This window comes from Muntiacus reevesi, chromosome 3, assembly GCF_963930625.1.
Source record: "Muntiacus reevesi chromosome 3, mMunRee1.1, whole genome shotgun sequence".
NCBI classification, from domain to species: domain Eukaryota; kingdom Metazoa; phylum Chordata; class Mammalia; order Artiodactyla; family Cervidae; genus Muntiacus; species Muntiacus reevesi.
In genome coordinates this window covers 163,136,151-163,154,481 of record NC_089251.1, presented here as the reverse complement: position 1 = coordinate 163,154,481, position 18,331 = coordinate 163,136,151, and the positions used below count along the sequence as shown (strand labels likewise).

General features: G+C 46.1%; 1 protein-coding gene and 1 long non-coding RNA gene across 2 annotated transcripts in view; both read left to right on the top strand.

The window, feature by feature from the left end:
- Window positions 1-7,279: 7,279 nt before the first annotated feature.
- Window positions 7,280-12,213, top strand: LOC136163292 (uncharacterized). The gene is made up of 3 exons (XR_010662213.1): window positions 7,280-7,594; window positions 8,205-8,325; window positions 12,095-12,213. It is a non-coding gene; the product is annotated as an uncharacterized lncRNA (long non-coding RNA).
- A 708-nt stretch (window positions 12,214-12,921) lies between these two features.
- The window catches only part of MAP3K4 (mitogen-activated protein kinase kinase kinase 4), a 134,610-nt gene continuing 129,200 nt past the window's right edge, over window positions 12,922-18,331 (top strand). The window contains exon 1 of the mRNA XM_065931034.1: window positions 12,922-13,022. The gene's annotated coding sequence lies outside the window, so the exon portion shown is untranslated. The remainder of the gene's footprint in view (window positions 13,023-18,331) is intronic.

Below are 18,331 nucleotides of genomic sequence, written 5' to 3'. Positions count from 1 at the left end.
ATGGACACAGTCAATTGAAAGGCATATATGTCCATTTTCTGCTCTTTTTCTGCTATGGATGGTGGCGGTACGCCTTTTGCCCCCTTTCAACTCTTGTTAGCTGTACGAATATATTTGGTTCGACAACTGTTAATGTGTGAATGAGGTTGCCCTCCATGTCCTTCTGACTAAGGATTCTTCATCACCTTCCCAATACAGCAGCACCGCAAGAACACGGGTAAACAAGAAGCGGAGTGTGGCTACTGCCCTCATTTCGTGCAGTGGAAAAAGAAGAGGAAAGAGGGATGGGTTGCTTAGGTGTAGATGGTGTATCTGGGTGGAGGCTCCCATTACAGCTCGGTCCCACGGGGCTCAGCTTCACAGGCATAGGGCAGGCACAAAGAGAGGGACTGCCCTAGACTGTGCGTAGAAATCCCACACCGACTCTCTGGGAGGAATGCAGGACCATGCTTTTGCCCAAGACTGTAAAGACAATTAACTCTCCATCAGTCATTTTCTACTTGAAAGAATGGCAGAAGCTAAGGGAAGAGATAAAGAAAAAGATCATCTTAGTACAGTGTAGCAGGTCACATAAATTCTGAGATGTGTATTATCGTTGAGTTCAATTCATTAAGTATGTATTGACCACACAGAAGGTGTTAGATTCTTCTGTACTAAGTCGCCTCAGTTGTGTCTGACTCTGAGACCCTACGGACCCTTCAGGCTCCTCTGTCCATGAGATTCTCCAGGCAAGAATACTGGAGAGGGTTGCCATGCCCTCCTCAAGGGGATCTTCCCGACCCAGGAACTGAACCCATGTCTCTTGTGTCTCCTGCAATGGGAGGCAGGTTCTTTACCACTAGCGCCACCTGGGAAGGCCTAGATTCTCCTAGGATTGTGCAAAAGGTCTCTATCTCTCTCCAAATCATAGTCTCCGCAGTCTACACCTAAAGGAACTCCAGGAAACTTTTGTACCCAAGATGTGTGAAGACCACTGCTACACCCGGGTGGTCGTGGGGGTGGGGGAGCACTTAGGACACCAAATTAGAGAGAAGCTCTGCCCGGCATGGGGCCCACAACCAAGATCCACTCAGGTTCTCATAGGAAGAGAAGAACCAGCTGTTTCCTCCCCTCCCGGCATTACAGTGGCAAATTCCTCGAAAGTACCTTGAACACAAGGAAAGGCCAAGTTCACAAGGGGTGTGGGGCAGAAGCCCCTTTGTTCTCGCCTGCACCCACCTGCTTGAGGTGGAAGTTGTGGCCAGGTGGCATCTGCCCAGGGCAGATGGCACGGACCTCACGCTGCCAGCCTGATGTGGCACCTGTCTCCTTTCCCCACAGACTCCCCAGCTTCCTCCAGCCCTGGCTCAGCTCCTCTCAGCCCAGGCTCTGCCCTCTGGGAACTGTCATTGGAAGGCGGCTCATTTCTTTCTAAAATTATTTAAAAATTTATCTTATTGAAATACAGTTGATTTACAAACTTGTGGTAATTCTTACTCTACCTTGTCATTTGTTTATCACGAACATCTCTGCATTCCCCTTCCCCAAGACCATGTCATTTTAAAACAAAACAGCAGAACATTAATTCATCTATGAAGGGATTCCTTGGTGGCTCAGATGGTAAAGAATCTACCGGCAATGCAGGAGACCCGAGTTCAATACCTGCGTTGGGAAGATCTCCTGGATAAGGAACTGGCAATCCACTCCATGGATTGGATTGAAGGAATCCACTGGAAAATCCATGGATGGAGGAGACTGGGGGGCTACAGCCCATGGGCTCACAAAGAGTTAGATACAACTGAGCAACTTCACTTTCTTTCACTTTCATTAAGGGCTCAAAATATGCCTTCATCATTGCAAGGGTTCATCAGTTCAGTTCAGTCATTCAGTCACGTCTGACTCTTTGTGATGCCGTGGACTGCAGCACGCCAGGCCTCCCTGTCCATCACCAACTCCTGGAGTTTACTCAAACTCATGTCCATTGAGTCAGTGATGCCATCCAACCACCTCATCCTCTGTCGTCCCCTTCTCCTCCCAGCAACAGAATCTTTTCCAATGAGTCAGTTCTTTGCATGAGGTGGCCAAAGGATTGGAGTTTCAGCTTCAGCATCAGTCCTTCCAATGAACACTCAGGACTGAGCTCCTTTAGGATGGACTGGTTGGATCTCCTTGCAGTCCAAAGGACTCTCAAGAGTCTTCTCCAACACCACAGTTCAAAAGCATCATTTCCTCAACACTCAACTTTCTTCATAGGCCAACTCTCACATCCATACATGACTACTGGGAAAACAATAGCTTAAACCAGATGGACCTTTGTTGACAAAGTAATGTCTCTGCCCTTTAATATGCTGTCTAGGTTGGTCATAACTTTTTTTCCAAGGAGCAAGTGTCTTTTAATTTCATGGCTGCAATCACCATCTGCAGTGATTTTGGAGCCCAAAAAAATGAAGTCTGTCACTGTTTCCATTGTTTCCCCATCTATTTGTCATGAAGTGATGGGACCAGATACCATGATCTTAGTTTTCTGAATGTTGAGTAGCTTTAAGTCAACTTTTTCACTCTCCTCTTTCACTTTCATCAAGAGGCTCTTTAGTTCTTCACTTTCTGCCATAAGGGTGGTATCATCTGCATATCTGAGGTTATTGATATTTCTCCTGGCAATCTTGATTCCAGCTTGTACTTCTTCCAGCCCAGTGTTTCTCATGATGTACTTTGCATATAAGTTAAATAAGCAGGGTGACAATATACAGCCTTGACGTACTCCTTTCCTTATTTGGAACCAGTCTGTTGTCCCAAGTCCAGTTCTAACTGTTGCTTCCTGACCTGCGTACAGGTTTCTCAAGAGGCAGGTCAGGTGGTCTGGTAGTCCTATCTCTTGAAGAATTTTCAACAGTTTGTTGTGATCCACATAGTCAAAGACTTTGGCACAGTCAATAAAGTAGAAGTAGATATTTTTCTGGGACTCTCTTGCTTTTTTGATGATCCAATGGATGTTGGCAATTTGATCTCTGGTTCCTTTGTCTTTTCTAAATTCAGCTTGAATATCTGGAAGTTCATGTACTGTTGAAGCCTTTCTTGGAAATTTTTGAGCATTACTTTGCTAGTATGTGAGATGAGTGCAATTGTGCAGTAGTTTGAGCATTGTTTAGCATTGTCTTTCTTTGGGATTGGAATGAAAACTGACCTTTTCCAGTCCTGTGACCACTGCTGAGTTTTCCAAATTTGCTGGCATATTGAGTGCAGCACTTTCACAGCATCATCTTTCAGGATTTGAAATAGTTCAACTGGAACTCCATCACCTCCACTAGCTTTGTTTGTAGTGATGCTTCCTAAGGCCCACTTGACTTCACATTCCAGGATGTCTGGCTCTAGGCGAGTGATCACACCATCGTGATTATCTGGGTCATGAAGATCTTTTCTGTACAGTTCTTCTGTGTATTCTTGCCACCTCTTCTTAATATCTTCTGCTTCTCTTAGGTCCCTACAATTTCTGTCCTTTATTGAGTCCATCCTTGCATGAAATGTTCCCTTGGTATCTCTAATTTTCTTGAAGAGATCTCTAGTCTTTCCCATTCTGTTGTTTTCCTCTATTTCTTTGCATTGATCACAGAGGAAGGCTTTTTTATCTCTCCTTGCTATTCTTTGAAACTGTGCATTCAGATGGTTATATCTTTCCTTTTCTCATTTGCCTTTTGCTTCTCTTCTATTCACAGCTATTTGTAAGGCCTCCTCAGACAACCATTTTGCCTTTTTGCATTTCTTTTTCTTGGGGATGGTCTTACAAGTGTTCATAGCAAGTTTATTTTTGCATTTGAGGCCAATTTGCAGAGTGCTTTCACAGTGTAAGTTTATTAGGGTATATCGCCTAGGAATCATGTTATCATCCATGTGGAGGTGGGGGCCCTTTCTTTATTCGACCTTTTCCTCCCATTTGCTGGCTTTTGCTCCTCAGGCTCTGGGACCATGGAATGAGATGCTTATCAGCCCTGAGCCCTGGTGAAGAGATAGCAGAGCCGCTCAGCGAGCTTGGGAGTTAAAATGTAACCTGCCCAGGAGTACTTTCTAAGCAAGACCCGAGTGACCAATTTAGCAGTCAGCAAGGTGGTATTTCTTAATTGATTGTCCTTATGGAAACCAGCATGTTTATCCGTTTCGTTTTTTTTTAAGTGTCTTCACCGGACATCTCTTCATTAGAGTTGTTATGTGCTTGCGAAAAATATCAACAGAGAAGACAGTAACTCCCAGATAATTAACCAACCCACTCTGAGTCAGCAGGAGAGGCGCCCAAAGATCAAAGCAATCAGAGAGAAAACAGGCCATCCTCTCCATCTCTAAAACTCATCATTCTCTAAGGTAATTACGACAAAAGTTTTTTTTCACCATATCTGAAGAGACAAGGCACGCCGAAAACATTAAAATCTTTTAAGAAAAAAAAATGAGTGTGCATAAAAGCTGGTGAAATCTGAGCAAGTTCTGTGGACTATCAATACCATGCAATTCCTGGTACTGATAATAATTATAAACTATAATTAAGAAGATGCTGCCTCTGGGGGAGACGGTGACTGGGTGATGGTTATGCTGGATCTCTCAGTAGTATTTTTGTAACTCTTGTGTGTTTATTTCAAAGTAAAAGAAAAACAGGCTTATGTCTATATTTTATATATTTAAATATACGTATAGATTTTGATATACTAGAGATACATCTATATGTTTAGATATGTGTGTTTGTATTTGGTATATGTGTATACATTTGGACATATGCACATTATTTGGATATGTGTGTATATATTTGGATATATATGTATATATTTGGCCATCATGTGCTTAGTCACTCAGTCATGTCCAACCCTTTGCGACTGCATAAACGGTAGTCCCCAGGCTCCTCCATCCATGGGATTTTTCAAACAAGTAATACTGGAGAGGGTTGCTACCTCCTTCTCCAGGGGATTTTCCCAATCCAGGGACTGAACCTGTGTCTCCTATGTCTTCCGCATTGCAGGCAGATTCTTTACCCTCTGAGCCATCTGGAAAATCTCTCATATAGGTATATAAGTGTACATATTTGGATATGTGTGTATATATTTGGACAAGTGTCACATGCTAATAAAGTAATGTTCAAAATTCTCCAAGCCAGGCTTCAGCAATAAGTGAAGCATGAACTTCCAGATGTTCAAGTTGGTTTTAGAAAAGGCAGAGGAACCAGAGATCAAATTGCCAACATCCGCTGGATCATAGAAAAAGCAAGAGAGTTCCAGAAAAACATCTATTTCTGCTTTATTGACTATACCAAAGCCTTTGACTGTGTGGATCACAATAAACTGTGGAAAATTCTTCAAGAGATGGGAATACCAGACCATCTGACCTGCCTCTTGAGAAACCTGTATGCAGGTCAGGAAGCAATGGCTAGAACTGGACATGGAACAACAGACTGGTTCCAAATAGGAAAAGGAGTACATCAAGGCTGTATATTGTCACCCTGCTTATTTAACTTATATGCAGGGTACATCATGAGAAACACTGGGTTGGAAGAAGCACAAGCTGGAATCAGGATTGCCGGGAGAAATATCAATAACCTGAGATATACAGATGACACCACCCTCATGGCAGAAAGTGAAGAGGAACTAAAAAACCTCTTGATGAAAGTGAAGGAGGAGAGTGGAAAAGTCGGCTGAAAGTTCAATATTCAGAAAACTAGGATCATGGCATCCAGGCCCATCACATCATGGGAAATAGATGGGGAAACAGTGGAAACAGTGTCAGACTTTATTTTGGGGGGCTCCAAAATCACTGCAGATGGTGATTGCAGCCATGAAATTAAAAGACACTTCCTCCTTGGAAGGAAAGTTATGACCAACCTGGATAGCATATTAAAAAGCAGAGACATTACTTTGCCAACAAAGGTACATCTAGTCAAGGCTATGGTTTTTCCAGTAGTCATGTATGGATGTGAGAGTTGGACTATAAAGAAAGCTGAGCGCCGAAGAATTGATGCTTTTGAACTGTGGTGTTGGAGAAGACTCTTGAGAGTCACTTGGACTGCAAGGAGATCCAACCAGTCCATCCTAAAGATCAGTCCTGGGTGTTCATTGGAAGAACTGATGTTGAAGCTGAAACTCCAATCCTTTGGCCACCTCACTCGAAGAGTTGACTCATTGGAAAAGACCCTAATGCTGGGAATGATTGGGGGCAGAAGGAGAAGGAGACGACAGAGGATGAGATGGCGGGATGGCATCACCAACTCGATGGACATGGGTTTGGGTAGACTCTGGGAGTTGGTGATGGACAGGGAGGCCTGGCGTGCTGTGGTTCATGGGATTGCAGAGTCGGACAGGACTGAGCGACTGAACTGAACTGATGTACATATTTGAATATGTGTATATATTTGGATATGTGTGTATATATGTGGACGTGTATGTATATATTTGGATATGTGTGTATGTATTTGTATATATATGTACATATTTGAACATGTGAGTACATATTTAGATATATACTTAAGAAGACCCAGAATGATGTAGATGCTTCCACAATATTTGAGAACTTTCCAAGTATAGAAACTTGCGGGGGGAGAATCTAAACTTATCGAATTTCTAAACTGGGGAGGCTAACCCAACCTTTGACTTCTGTGGGCTCACAAGAAGGGTGAGTGAGATGACAGGCCCTCTCCCCGCCTCCCCACGCCCCCCTCCGCCCCCCTGCAGCCAGACATTATCCAAGCCTCGCTGATGCCTCCGGCTCAACAGCCCGCGCCCCACACGTCGCCCTGCAATCCAGAGCCGTCGGAGCTCAGCCTGCTCGGGCCTCCTGGGTGCTCAGGGGCGGCCATCATCTCTGCATCCAGGTGAACCGTCCAACAGAGGCCCCAGCAGCTGGCCTGGGCCCTAAGAAACCACCCCTCCCTCATCTGCGCATCCTCGCCAGACCCACCCTGCGGTGGAGGCGCCCAGAAAGGTCCCCGAGGGAAGCGTGGAGCTGGGAGGCGGGGAGTGGGGGTGGGGGTCAGAGTTTCAAGGAAAGCGAGGCCTGATCTGGGCCGCGGCCTTCAGTCCTCGCCGCTGCAGCGTCCGCAGGGCAGCCGGCGCGGTGCGGAGCGCCCCGGACACGGGGAAGCAAACCCTCCCGGCCCCCCGCGATCCCGCTCCTGACCGGGAGGGGGCGGTGCGCGTCCGCGGCTCGGACTGCGAGGCGGGCCGGCAGCGGGACGGACGCTCGGCGGGAGGAGCGAGACCCCGCTTCCCGTCTAGGGGAGTGAGACCCCGCCTCCCGGGGAAGCCACCCCGACCCTAGAGGACGAGCGGGAGCGGTGAGAAACAGGAGAAGCCTGTTCGGAGCAGAGGAAATGAACGTGCAGCGTCGCAGAGGCAAGGGTCCCATCCAAGAGATGCAAAGTCCTTCAAGCTGCAAATCAGAAATGATGGAAAAGAGCCGGAATCGCATCTACACCCCAGCAAGAACGACAGGGACCCTTGAAGGGTCTTAAAATGGAAGAGTGGCCTCATCCCCCTGCCTCGTGTGGTGAGCAGAGAAGGAAGGAAAGTGAAAGTCGCTCAGTCGTGTCCGATTCTTTCCGACGTCGTGGACTATGTCCATGGAATTCTCCAGGCCAGAATACTGAGTGGGTAGCCCTTCCCTTCTCCAGCGGATCTTCCCAACCCAGGGACTGAACCCAGGTCTCCCTCATTGCAGGTGGATTCTTTACCAGCTGAGCCTCAAGGGAAGCCCAGAAACGAAGGAAGTGACAGATTAGGGAGGTCTGAAAGCAGACACCTGCAAAACAGAAAGGGCATGGGATCAGGGAGGTGGTTAGAGAGTAGAATTGACAAGGTTTTGTGACTGATTGGATCTGGGGGCGGGGGGGACGGAGGTGAAATCAAGGCTGGTGCCAGGGTGTCTATCTTGGTAGAGAGGGGTGCCTTCATTGGGAAGAAACCGATCGAAGAATGAGATGAGCTTGCTTGGAGACATGTTCCCTCTGGGAACTTATGAAAGTCCCCCGTAGCAGTTGCCCAGAAGGCAATTGGATATTTGGGTCTAGAGCAGCGTTTGGCAAACCGTAGCCCATGGGGCAGCCTCCTGGTTTTTTAAATAAAATTTTGTGGGCGCACAGCCCAGCCTGTTCATTTACTACCGGCCACTGGCTGCATGTGCATGACAATGAGTAGATGCGACTGAAGGTGTCTGTTGGCCAGAGGTCCATAAAATATTTACTACCTGGCTTTTTGCAGGAAATGTTTACCCAGGGAAGCGGTGTGGGCTGGAGATACAGAATCGAGTATATAGCACTGAATCAAGGGAAGTGGATGAGGTCACCCCGGGAGAAGAAAAGAAGACTTGGGATGGAACAAGGTATATTCTACATCTTCCTTTATCCGTTCAGCTGTTGATAGACATTTGGGTTGCTTCCATATCCTGGCTATTGTAAACACTGCTGCCATGAACACAAAGGTGCATGTATCTTTTTGACTTAGAGTTTTATCCCAGTATATGCGCAGTAGTGGCATTGCTGGGTCATATAGCATTTTTATTCCTATTTTTTTAAGGAAAAACTTTTTAAAATTTTATTTTTAAGGGGAAAAAATAGGAATAAAATACTCTTCTCCATTGTGGCTGGAGAATTTACATTTCCTCAACAGTGCAGTAGGGTTCCCTTTTCTTCACACCCTCTCCAGCATTTATTGTTTGTAGATTTTTTTTGAGGATGGCCATTTTGACCCATGTAAGGTGGTACCTCTTTGTAGTTTTGACCTGCATTTCTCTAATAATTAGTGATGTTGAGCATCTTTTCATATGCCTTTTGGCCATCTGTATGTCTTCTTTGGAGAAATGTCTATTTAGGTCTTCTGCCCAGTTTTTGATTGGGTTGTTTCTTTTTTGTTGTTGTTGTTGGTATTGAATTGTATGAGCTGCTTGTATGTTTCGGAAATTGCAAGTATTTTCTTCCAGTCTGTAGGTTATCTTTTCATTTTGTTTATGGTTTACTTTGCTGTGCAAAAGCTGTTAAGTTTAATTAGGTCCCATTTGTTTATTTTTGCTTTTGTTTCCTTTGCCTTGGGAGACTGACCTAAGAAAACATTGCTGTGACTTATGTCAGAGAAAATGTTGCCTGTATTCTCTTCTAGCAGTTTTACCGTGTCGGGTCTTATGTTTAAGTCGTTAAGCCATTTTGAGTTTATTTTTGTGTACGGTGCGAGGGAGTGCTCAAGGGAAGTCTTTCAAGATGATGAACAGTCAGCTGGAGGACTCTAATGGTGGGGTTCTGAGAAACCAAGGAGAGTGAGACTTTGCTGATGGTGGGAGTGGTCAGCAGTGACAGATGCTTCTGAGAATTCAAGTGAGATGTACTTGTGTGTCCCAGCAGGTGAGAACATATGGGGTCACAACACCTTACGCAGCCAAATCTCAATGGCTAAGGCTCCAGACAAAATCCACTCTGCCCACCGCTCTCACTAAATATATACAGACCCCAGGCGGTGCACTGATAAAGAATCTGCCTGCCAATCCAGGAGGTGCAGAGGACGCAGGTTCAATCCCTGGGTCAGGAAGATCCCCTGGAGGAGGAAATGGCAACCCACTCCAGGATTCTTGCCTGAAAAATTCCTCGGACAGAGGAGCCTGGGGTCTGCTGCAGTCCTGGGGGTCGCAAAGAGTTGGACACGGCTCAGTGAGCACAGCACCCGGGAAAATAGCGGATTTTATTCAACCGATTCCTGACCCACCTCTGTAACCCTTTTGCCCCAGCATGTTTGTTCTCTGACTGATCTCCATTTAACAGTGATTTTGTAACATCACATTTTATGAGAGAATAGAAAAGTCATTCATTCTTTCTCGAGCATTTTTTTATCGGTAGATTTAAAAACTTTCAAGTTCATAATTTGTTATTGATAATGAAAGACAGCTTTTAAGGACTGTTGTAAAATTTAGGGAGGCCACCATCAAATTACTTTTATGTATGAGCTGTAAGATTTGGAATACTTCCCAGGACTTTCTTCCAGCTTGGTGCCTTTCAGATGCATGTATTATATCACATTAGCGAAAGAAAAAGAAATCTGCTAGGTTGAGACTTGGTGAACTCTTTACCATCTGAAACCATCAGGGAAGCCTCCTAGTTCAATGAGTGGGGTGGATATATTGATTTTGGGTTCAAGTATCATGAAGAAGTTACCTGGTTGATGTCTGGTGAGTTTAGGCAGAAGTTGGGAGCCAAGTATATACACTTTGCCTGGAAAGGGGTGAATTATGTCCTGACCCAGTGTGAGAGTGATAAAGGGACAAGACCCAGGTAACGGTCACCCAGGATGGCCCCTTCACGAGCCCCGTGGGGCTGATGACATTCCATTTTCATGTTTCATGTGGGATTTCTAAGAAGAGGACACAACACATACTGTGAACTCTTCACTCATCAGTTTTTTCTTTCTTTCTTTTTTTTAAATGAACCTATTTACATGGGCTTCCCTGGTGACCCAGTAGTAAAGAATCCACCTGCCAAGCGGGAGATGAGGGTTTGACCCCCGGGTCCGGAAGATTCCCTGAAGAAGGAAATGGCTTCTTCAACCCCCTCCAGTATTCTTGCCTGGGAAATCTCATGGACAGAGGAGGCTATCAAGCTACTGTCCATGGGGTCTCAAAAGAGTCAAAGGTGACTCAGCGACTAAACAACAGCTGGTAGTTCAGAAAGGCTCCGCAGGCAAGCGGCAGCTAACCCATATGTCCTTCCAGAGTCCTTCCCTGTCGCCCGTGGAGTGAGGGATTGCTGCAAACATCGGCCAGCTTTATTCGACCTACTTTACAAAACCAAGTCCCACCATCTGAATAACTATGGGAGCTAAAGGGTTACTGCATTTGGTTCCTTAAGACCCCTTTCCACCTGCCCAGGCCAAACTTAGGAGTAATTCCATGAAAAGTCCTGGGGCCCTTCTGTGGAAATTACAGTACATCAGACTTTGCAGGAGACCTGCTCTGCCTGAAACCAAGGGCTGCCGTCAGTCACGCCTTCCTTGGGAAGGAAGCACCGGGTTCAGACATGGGCGGGCAGTTCACTAAGAACTGATCTGCTGATGAGCAAAAGAGTGGAAAAGTGAAATGAGACAGCCATTATTACCATAGGGGCAATTTCTTACTTCCAACTACCATTTATTATAGACTTGTCCACACTCTGCTAGGCACAAACACCATGATGAATGAAGCACAATAAAATCCATACCATGCTATGATTAGCAGCTTTTCCTCCATTATTATTATTACCATCTTACAGGTCAGGACATTGAAACTCACCTGCCCAAAGTCATGCCAATGGAAAGGATCCTAAGTATCTGGGTCCCAAGTGACTGCTTTTAACCACTGCCTTGCAGACTTCTTCTGGAAGAAGCAACATCAGTGGCAGCGACAGTAGTGTTAGCGCCACTGGATTGAGAAATGGCTGCACAGGAGGCCCTGTCCTTAGTACTTCACGTGCGGGCGTGCTCAGTTGCTCAGGATGTCAAATCCTTTGCAACCCCATGCACTGTAGCCCACCAGGTTCCTCTGTCCATGGGATTTCCCAGGCAAGGATACTGGAGCGGGTTGCCATTTCATTCTCCAGGGGGATCTTTCCGGCTCAGGGATTGAACTAGCATCTCCTGCATTGGCAGGCAGATTCTTTACCACTGAGCCCTCCAGGGGAGCCCCTAGCACTGGACATGGATTATTTCATTTACTCCTCCTCCTGACCCTAAGAGGAATTTGTTATCATTCACATCTTACTGACACAGAAGGAGAGGTTCAGTTAACTGCCCCAGGGTCACACAACTGGTGAGGCTGGACGGGGTATCGAATGCCAGGGCCAAGCCCTTCAGCCCTCCAGCTTCCTATCGTTGCCACATTCACTCCAGTGCTCAGAACGAGCGTTTATTGAGCACCTACTGCTTTTGTGGAACTGTGATCACCCTGGAAGTCCCAGCACTGAGGCCAAGCCAAGCGCTGTTAGAAAGAACAGAAGTGTGCTGGCTGGACTGGGTGGGGTGGGTAGGGGGTGGGTGGTGGTGCTGCCCAGAGGACATCTGCCTGGGTTTGCACATTTCAGTTTCTTGTACTGAGCTTGCTGCCTAATTGTGCAGAGTTCTGTTTGCTTTGTTTTTAGAATGAACATCACCAAGCAGAGGTTAAATTCCAGGACACGCACTGCACATTGCATTTCCCTTGTATATCCCCAAACCAGCAGAGGGTGTATTGGTGCTCAAATAAATGAAATTGAATGAAAGCTTCTCTTTCTGGTCTCTCTTCATTATTGATCCATAAAGGCCTTTAAAGGGGTCAGCTTTTGTTGCAGTCAACAACTAGGCAGGCAAAGAATCAGGCCATCGAAAGCTTTCTTCTCAAAGCTCCTTTTTGAGCCGGGTTCTGCAGAGTCTTGCTTATCTGGAGAGACGGGCAAGCCAGAGGAGATAAAACAGATTATGTTACATGCTTAAATGTGGAACGTTGGCTTCCTGCAAGAGCTTGGCGTTTCCAGAAACACCGAAACTGCCTCCCCTTGGGTGATCCCAGCGCCTCGGGGGCAATAGCTCTGACGCAGTTCAGACTTCACTCCAAGCCACAGAAGCGCAAACAACCTTTCTTCTCAGCCGGGCCTTTGAAGCGCTCTACTCGGCCGGGAAACACTTCGGAGCCAAACAGAAGCGGACTCCGACAGCGGCCGGCAGGGGACGGCAGACCCCAGCCTGTTCAGCCGCGGGGGCTGCCGCCCGCGCCCCCAGGTGGGGGTCCCCCGGTCCACCAAACCTGTCGCAGGTTTTCTGCTCAGAGGCTCCACCAGCCCAGCTCATTCCCTTAGGCTGCAGGCTCGGGCTGCAAGGGAGAGGATTCCAAGGCGGGGATGGGAGCTGGTGCGGGCGCCTGGCCAATTGCTGTGGACGATTTATGCCTCTGATAGGAAAACTGGAGATGCTGGCCAAGTCGGCAGCTGCCTGCATTCCGGCAAAGTCACGGGGCGGCGGCGGCGGCCTCGCGGCCACTGCCCGCGCGGCGGGAGCCGGGACCCGCCCCGGGGAAGGATGCGCGGAGCCAAGGTAGGGGACCCCTCCGCCTCCAAGCTGGGCTCGGGTCTGCCGGCGCGTGGCCCGCCCTCCCGGGGGTGGAGATGGGGAGCGGGTTAGGTCCCCTCGGCCCAGCAGCTGGCTCAGCGGCGGAACACAACGGGGTGGCTGGGTTGACCATCTGTATGGAAGGGAAGAAACGGAATTTTCAGTGAGTGGGTTTTTCCCTTTCCAGGAGCCCTGATGCTCCAGACCCTGAATGCCCAGTTTCGAAACTGGCCAGAGTAGGCGATGTTTCGGAGGAGGGCAGCCCCCTGCATCTCTCTGTTTTTACATCCTTTTGCTGAGGATGTGTGAAGAGACTGTGACAGGCTTGGTGGGAAGAGATGGGCAAAGAGCTCCAACGCCTGTATTTCTGAGCAGAGACATTTCACAGCCAGGAAAAACCAATATTATCAGTTCTGCCTTAACATGCCCACTGTGGGCATGTCATCTTCCTGCTACAAATTTACCTTGTTTTATGCTGTACCTGTGTTCCTAGAAAGACATATTGTCCCTCAGTCGTGTCCAACTCTTTGCAACTGTATGGAGTGCAGCACGCCAGGCTTCCCTGTCCTTCGCCATCTTCCCGAGTTCGCTCAAACCAACGTCCGTTGAGTCAATGATGCCATCCAGCCATCTCATCCTCTGCTGCCCCCTTCTCTCCTGCCCTCAATCTCTCCCAGCATCAGGATGTTTTGCAGTGAGTTGACTCTTTGCATCAGGTGGCCAAAGTATTGGAGCTTCAGCTTTAGCATCAGTCCTTCCAATGAATATTCAGAGTTGGTTTAGGATGGACTGGTTTGCTCTCCTTGCTGTCCAAGGGACTTTCGAGAGCCTTCTCTACCACCACATTTTGAAAGCATCAGTTCTTCAGCGCTCAGCCTTCTTTATGGTCCAACTCTCACATCCAACATACATGACTACAGGAAAAACCATAGCTTTGACTATAGGGACCTTTGTCAGCAAAGCAATATCTTTGCTTTTTAGTATGCTGTCTAGGTTTGCCGTAACTTTGCCATAACTTCCAAGGAGCAAGCAGCTTTTAATTTCATGACTGTAGTCACCATCTGCAGTGATTTTGGAGCCCAAGAAAATAAAATCTGCCACAGTTTTTTTTTCCCCCATCTATTTTGAAAGCCACACAAAACATTTTTGTTATTAACTCGGATTTAAATGGCAAGAAGTAGCTTACTGTAGGGTATATTGATTGCAGTTTAAAGGGGCATTTATATGCCCTTAGCTATGAGTATTTATGTGCTCTGTATGCTTCATGTTATGTACTACTGGGGAGATAATCCCCTGGAGAAGGAAATGGTAACCCATGCCAATATTCTTGCTTAAAGAATTCCATGGGCAGAGGAGTGTGGTGGACTACAGTCCATGGGGTTGCAAAGGGTTGGACATGACTGAGTGAATAACCCTTTTACTTTCACTTTCAAGTTCATATAAATACAGTAAAATTAATACTCTAAGACTAGTTAATGTGCTTACTAATCAGAAAAAAATCCAAGTTCTAAAAATTTTATCCCATTTAGTAATTTGACCCATATGACATATATATGTATGTATCTATGTGTGTGTGTGTATAGATTGCTTTATAAGAAAAAGTTACACTACACATCGTACTGAGTTTATTTTTTCTGCCCATCACTAAGACGTCTTTTAATTTTAAAAAGTGGATTATATGGATCTGTGAAATAAGCAACAAGAACAAAGACATTGTGTGCTTTTGTGGTTACGTAAACAAAAGACTGAAAGTAGCAATTTATACCGCTGGTCAAGCATTAAGTTGTCCTTATCAGCGACTGTCAATTTAAATGCTGATAAATGGAGAAGACTAGAGCTGAATTCCCAGAAGGTCAGACCTTGGAAATTTCTCTTTTGAATAGATTACTGGTAGTTGTTGTTCGTCTGTCTTACAAATGTAGAAACAAGTATGTTGTTGTTTAGTCGCTAAGTCATGTCCACCTCTTCTGCGACCCCATGGATTGTAGCCTGCCAGGCTCCTCTGTCCATGGGATTTCCCAGGCAAGTATACTAGCGTGGGTTGCCGTTTCCTTCTCAAGGGACTCTTCCTAACCCAGGGATCGAACTCGTTTCTCCTCCATTGATAGGCAGATTCTTTACCACTGAGCCACCGAGGAAGTCCAGAAACAAGTAGACAAAACTGGATTTAGAAAAGTGGGCATTTAAACAATCGCAGCACCCTACTCCTAAAGGTGATCAACAAGTGATTTCAATGACAGTTATGCTGGGCTGGTCATCACTCCCTCCCTCTTCTAGATGACAGTCCTCCAGATTTCTGCAGCCAGCGCCCCTGTTCCCAGACCCAGCATTGCCTGGTGCTTCAGGACTTCCCAAGTCCCTCAGCAGCATCCCAAGAAAATGGGACATCTTAGAGAAGACCCTACTGTGTCCCCCAGGTATGGTCCAGAGAAGGAAGACAAAGCCCTGGTTCATTCATTATTCAGTTCAGTTGTCTCTCAGTCGTGTCCGACTCTTTGAGACCCCATGAACCGCAGCACGCCAGGCCTGCCTGTCCATCACCAACTCTCAGAGTTTACTCAAACTCATGTCCAGCGAGTCGGTGATGCCATCCAGCCATCTCATCCTCTGTCGTCCCCTTCTTCTCCTGCCCCCAATCCCTCCCAGCATCAGGGTCTTTTCCGATGAGTCAACTCTTTGCATGAGGTGGCCAAAGTATTGGAGCTTCAGCTTCAGCATCAGTCCTTCCAATGAACACCCAGGACTGATCTCCTTTAGGATGAACTGGTTGAATCTCCTTGCGGTCCAAGGGACTCTCAAGAGTCTTCTCCAACACCACAGTTCAAAAGCAATAATTCTTTGGCGCTCAGCTCTCTTCACAGTCCAACTCTCACATCCTTACATGACCATTGGAAAAACCATAGCCTTGACTAGACGGATCTTTGTTGGCAAAGTAATGTCTGTTTTTTAATATGCTATTTAGGTTGGTCATAACTTTCCTTCCAAGGAGTAAGCATCTTTTAATTTCATGGCTGCAATCACCATCTGCAGTGATTTCGGAGCCCCCCAAAATAAAGTCTGCCACTGTTTCCACTGTTTCCCCATCTATTTTCCATGAAGTGATGGGTCCTGATGCCATGATCTTAGTTTTCTGAATGTTGAGCTTTAAGCCAACTTTTTCACTCTCCTCTTTCACTTTCATCAAGAGACTTTTTAGTTCTTCACTTTCTGCCATAAGGGTGGTTCATTATTATGCATCCCTTAATCAAGAGCATCCCTTAAGCAAGAGGCCCTATTTCTATTAATTCTGCAAACGGTTGTTAAAGACCATTCATTTTAAACTAGTAGCTCATGTGTCCTGTGTGCAAGCTGCCCTGATTCTAGCTCTCCACATTCTCCACTGTGTCACTGAGTATAGTTAGTTCATCATGTTATGTTATTTGAGAAATGCGAGCTATGTAGAAAAGAACAGACCAAGCAAATGCTGAAGCGATTCACCAACTTTCCTTATTTTGTAAATATTTTCAGTTTTTAAAGATACATTATTTATTTATCTTTGGCTGTGCTGGGTCTGGACCGCTATGCCCAGGCTTTCTCTAGTTGCAGCCAGCGGGGGCTACTCTTCCCTGTGGTTCCCGGGCTCTAGAGCTTAGCAGCTTTAGTAATGGCACTCAGGCTTGGTTGGTCCGCAGCATGTAGGATCTTCCCCGAGCATGGATTGAACATGTGTCCCCTGCATTGCAGAGCAGCTTCATAACCCCTGGACCACCAGGAAAGTCCCTGGTTGCTTTATAATCGGCTCTTGAAGTTGAGAAAGGACATCCACCTAAATACGGTCAGTTTGCTGGGTCAGTATTGACCCTAACTTTTGTTTCCATTTGCTAGCTTGGTTTTGGAATCTGATATATCTCTAATTATTTGTCGTGTTGTATTACTTAGCATCACTTTGCCCCCAGCCGTTTTAAAGAGGCTTTGTGAGGAGTCAAGTCAGAGGCCACCCCATCTTTCCTAAGTCTTTTTTCCCCAGTCATAATTTATTTCCTCAGCTTCCTTCTCGTCTTCCAGCTTTGCTTCTGACACACCTCTTCTCTACAGAGAAACTGAAAGACATTTTCATTAGAATTAGAAGGAGTAGCAAATTATAATAGCTTGTTTTTCCTTTTCCTGTTTCTTTAGAAAGTCTCCCGTTTGCTTTCTTTGAAGCCATTTATGAGTGATCGCTTTGTTCTGCTCCCCTAACACCCTTGCACATTTGTTCTCTCTTTCATCATCACACCTTGAGCAGTTGCCCACATGGATTGCTTATCGAGACATCATTTGTTCTGCTTTTATCCTCACTAGACCACCCTTCCATATGGCTTTTTGAGGGTAATATTGTCAAGATTTTCTCCCGATGTGTGCTCACTCCTGTTTCTTTGTAGATTTTTGTTTTAATACCTCTATTTTGACACATTTTTCCCCCTGTGTTATTAAAGGGAAGGTTTTGCTCATAAATAAAAAAGGCTTTTTAAAATATATTTGACAAGGAGTTGGCCTTCCCCCATTTTGGTAAGCGAATTGAAGACAGCTAATTCTCTTTGTTGCAAAAAACTGCCACTGGAGGACTGCTTCTGTCCTCCTGATTAGAGAGATCTGCCATGAACTATTTGCTATCGACCACTTTGCCTGTTTGGGTCAATGTAACTATCAGTATGTTTTGAATATCAGAACTTTCTGTGACCTTAAGCATGCGTGTGAGCAATTATTAAAGCTAGATGTACTATCAGATGTCTCAGAAATACGTTTCCCAAAGCAAAGGAAGAATTTTATTGGACTGGTCTATAGTCAAACCGTGTCTTACTTTGTAAAACCTGCAAAGGAGGCGAAAGATTTCTTATACCTGGATCAACACACTGATCAGTATCTACAGGGGAAGGCGACAACGTGTGTCGGTATTTCTAATACACGAATGCTATTGACCCCATGGACGGTAGCCCGCCAGGCTCCTCTGTCCATGGGGATTCTCCAGGCAAGAATACTGGAGTGGGTTGCCATGCCCTCCTCCAGGGGATCTTCCCGACCCAGGGATCGAACCCAGGTCTCCTGCATTGCAGATAGATTCTTTACCGTCTGAGCCACCAGGGAAGCCCGTAGATCAAATAATAGGATATTATAATTTTCGTTCATGTCTCAATGAAACCACTTCCTTTTTGCTTCGTTTTTAATTTTTATTGTAGGATAAGTGATTTACAATGTCGTGCTAGTTCCCGCTGCACACCAAAGTCAGTCAGTTACACATGCACATAATCCCCTCGTTGTTAGATTGGTTTCCCATG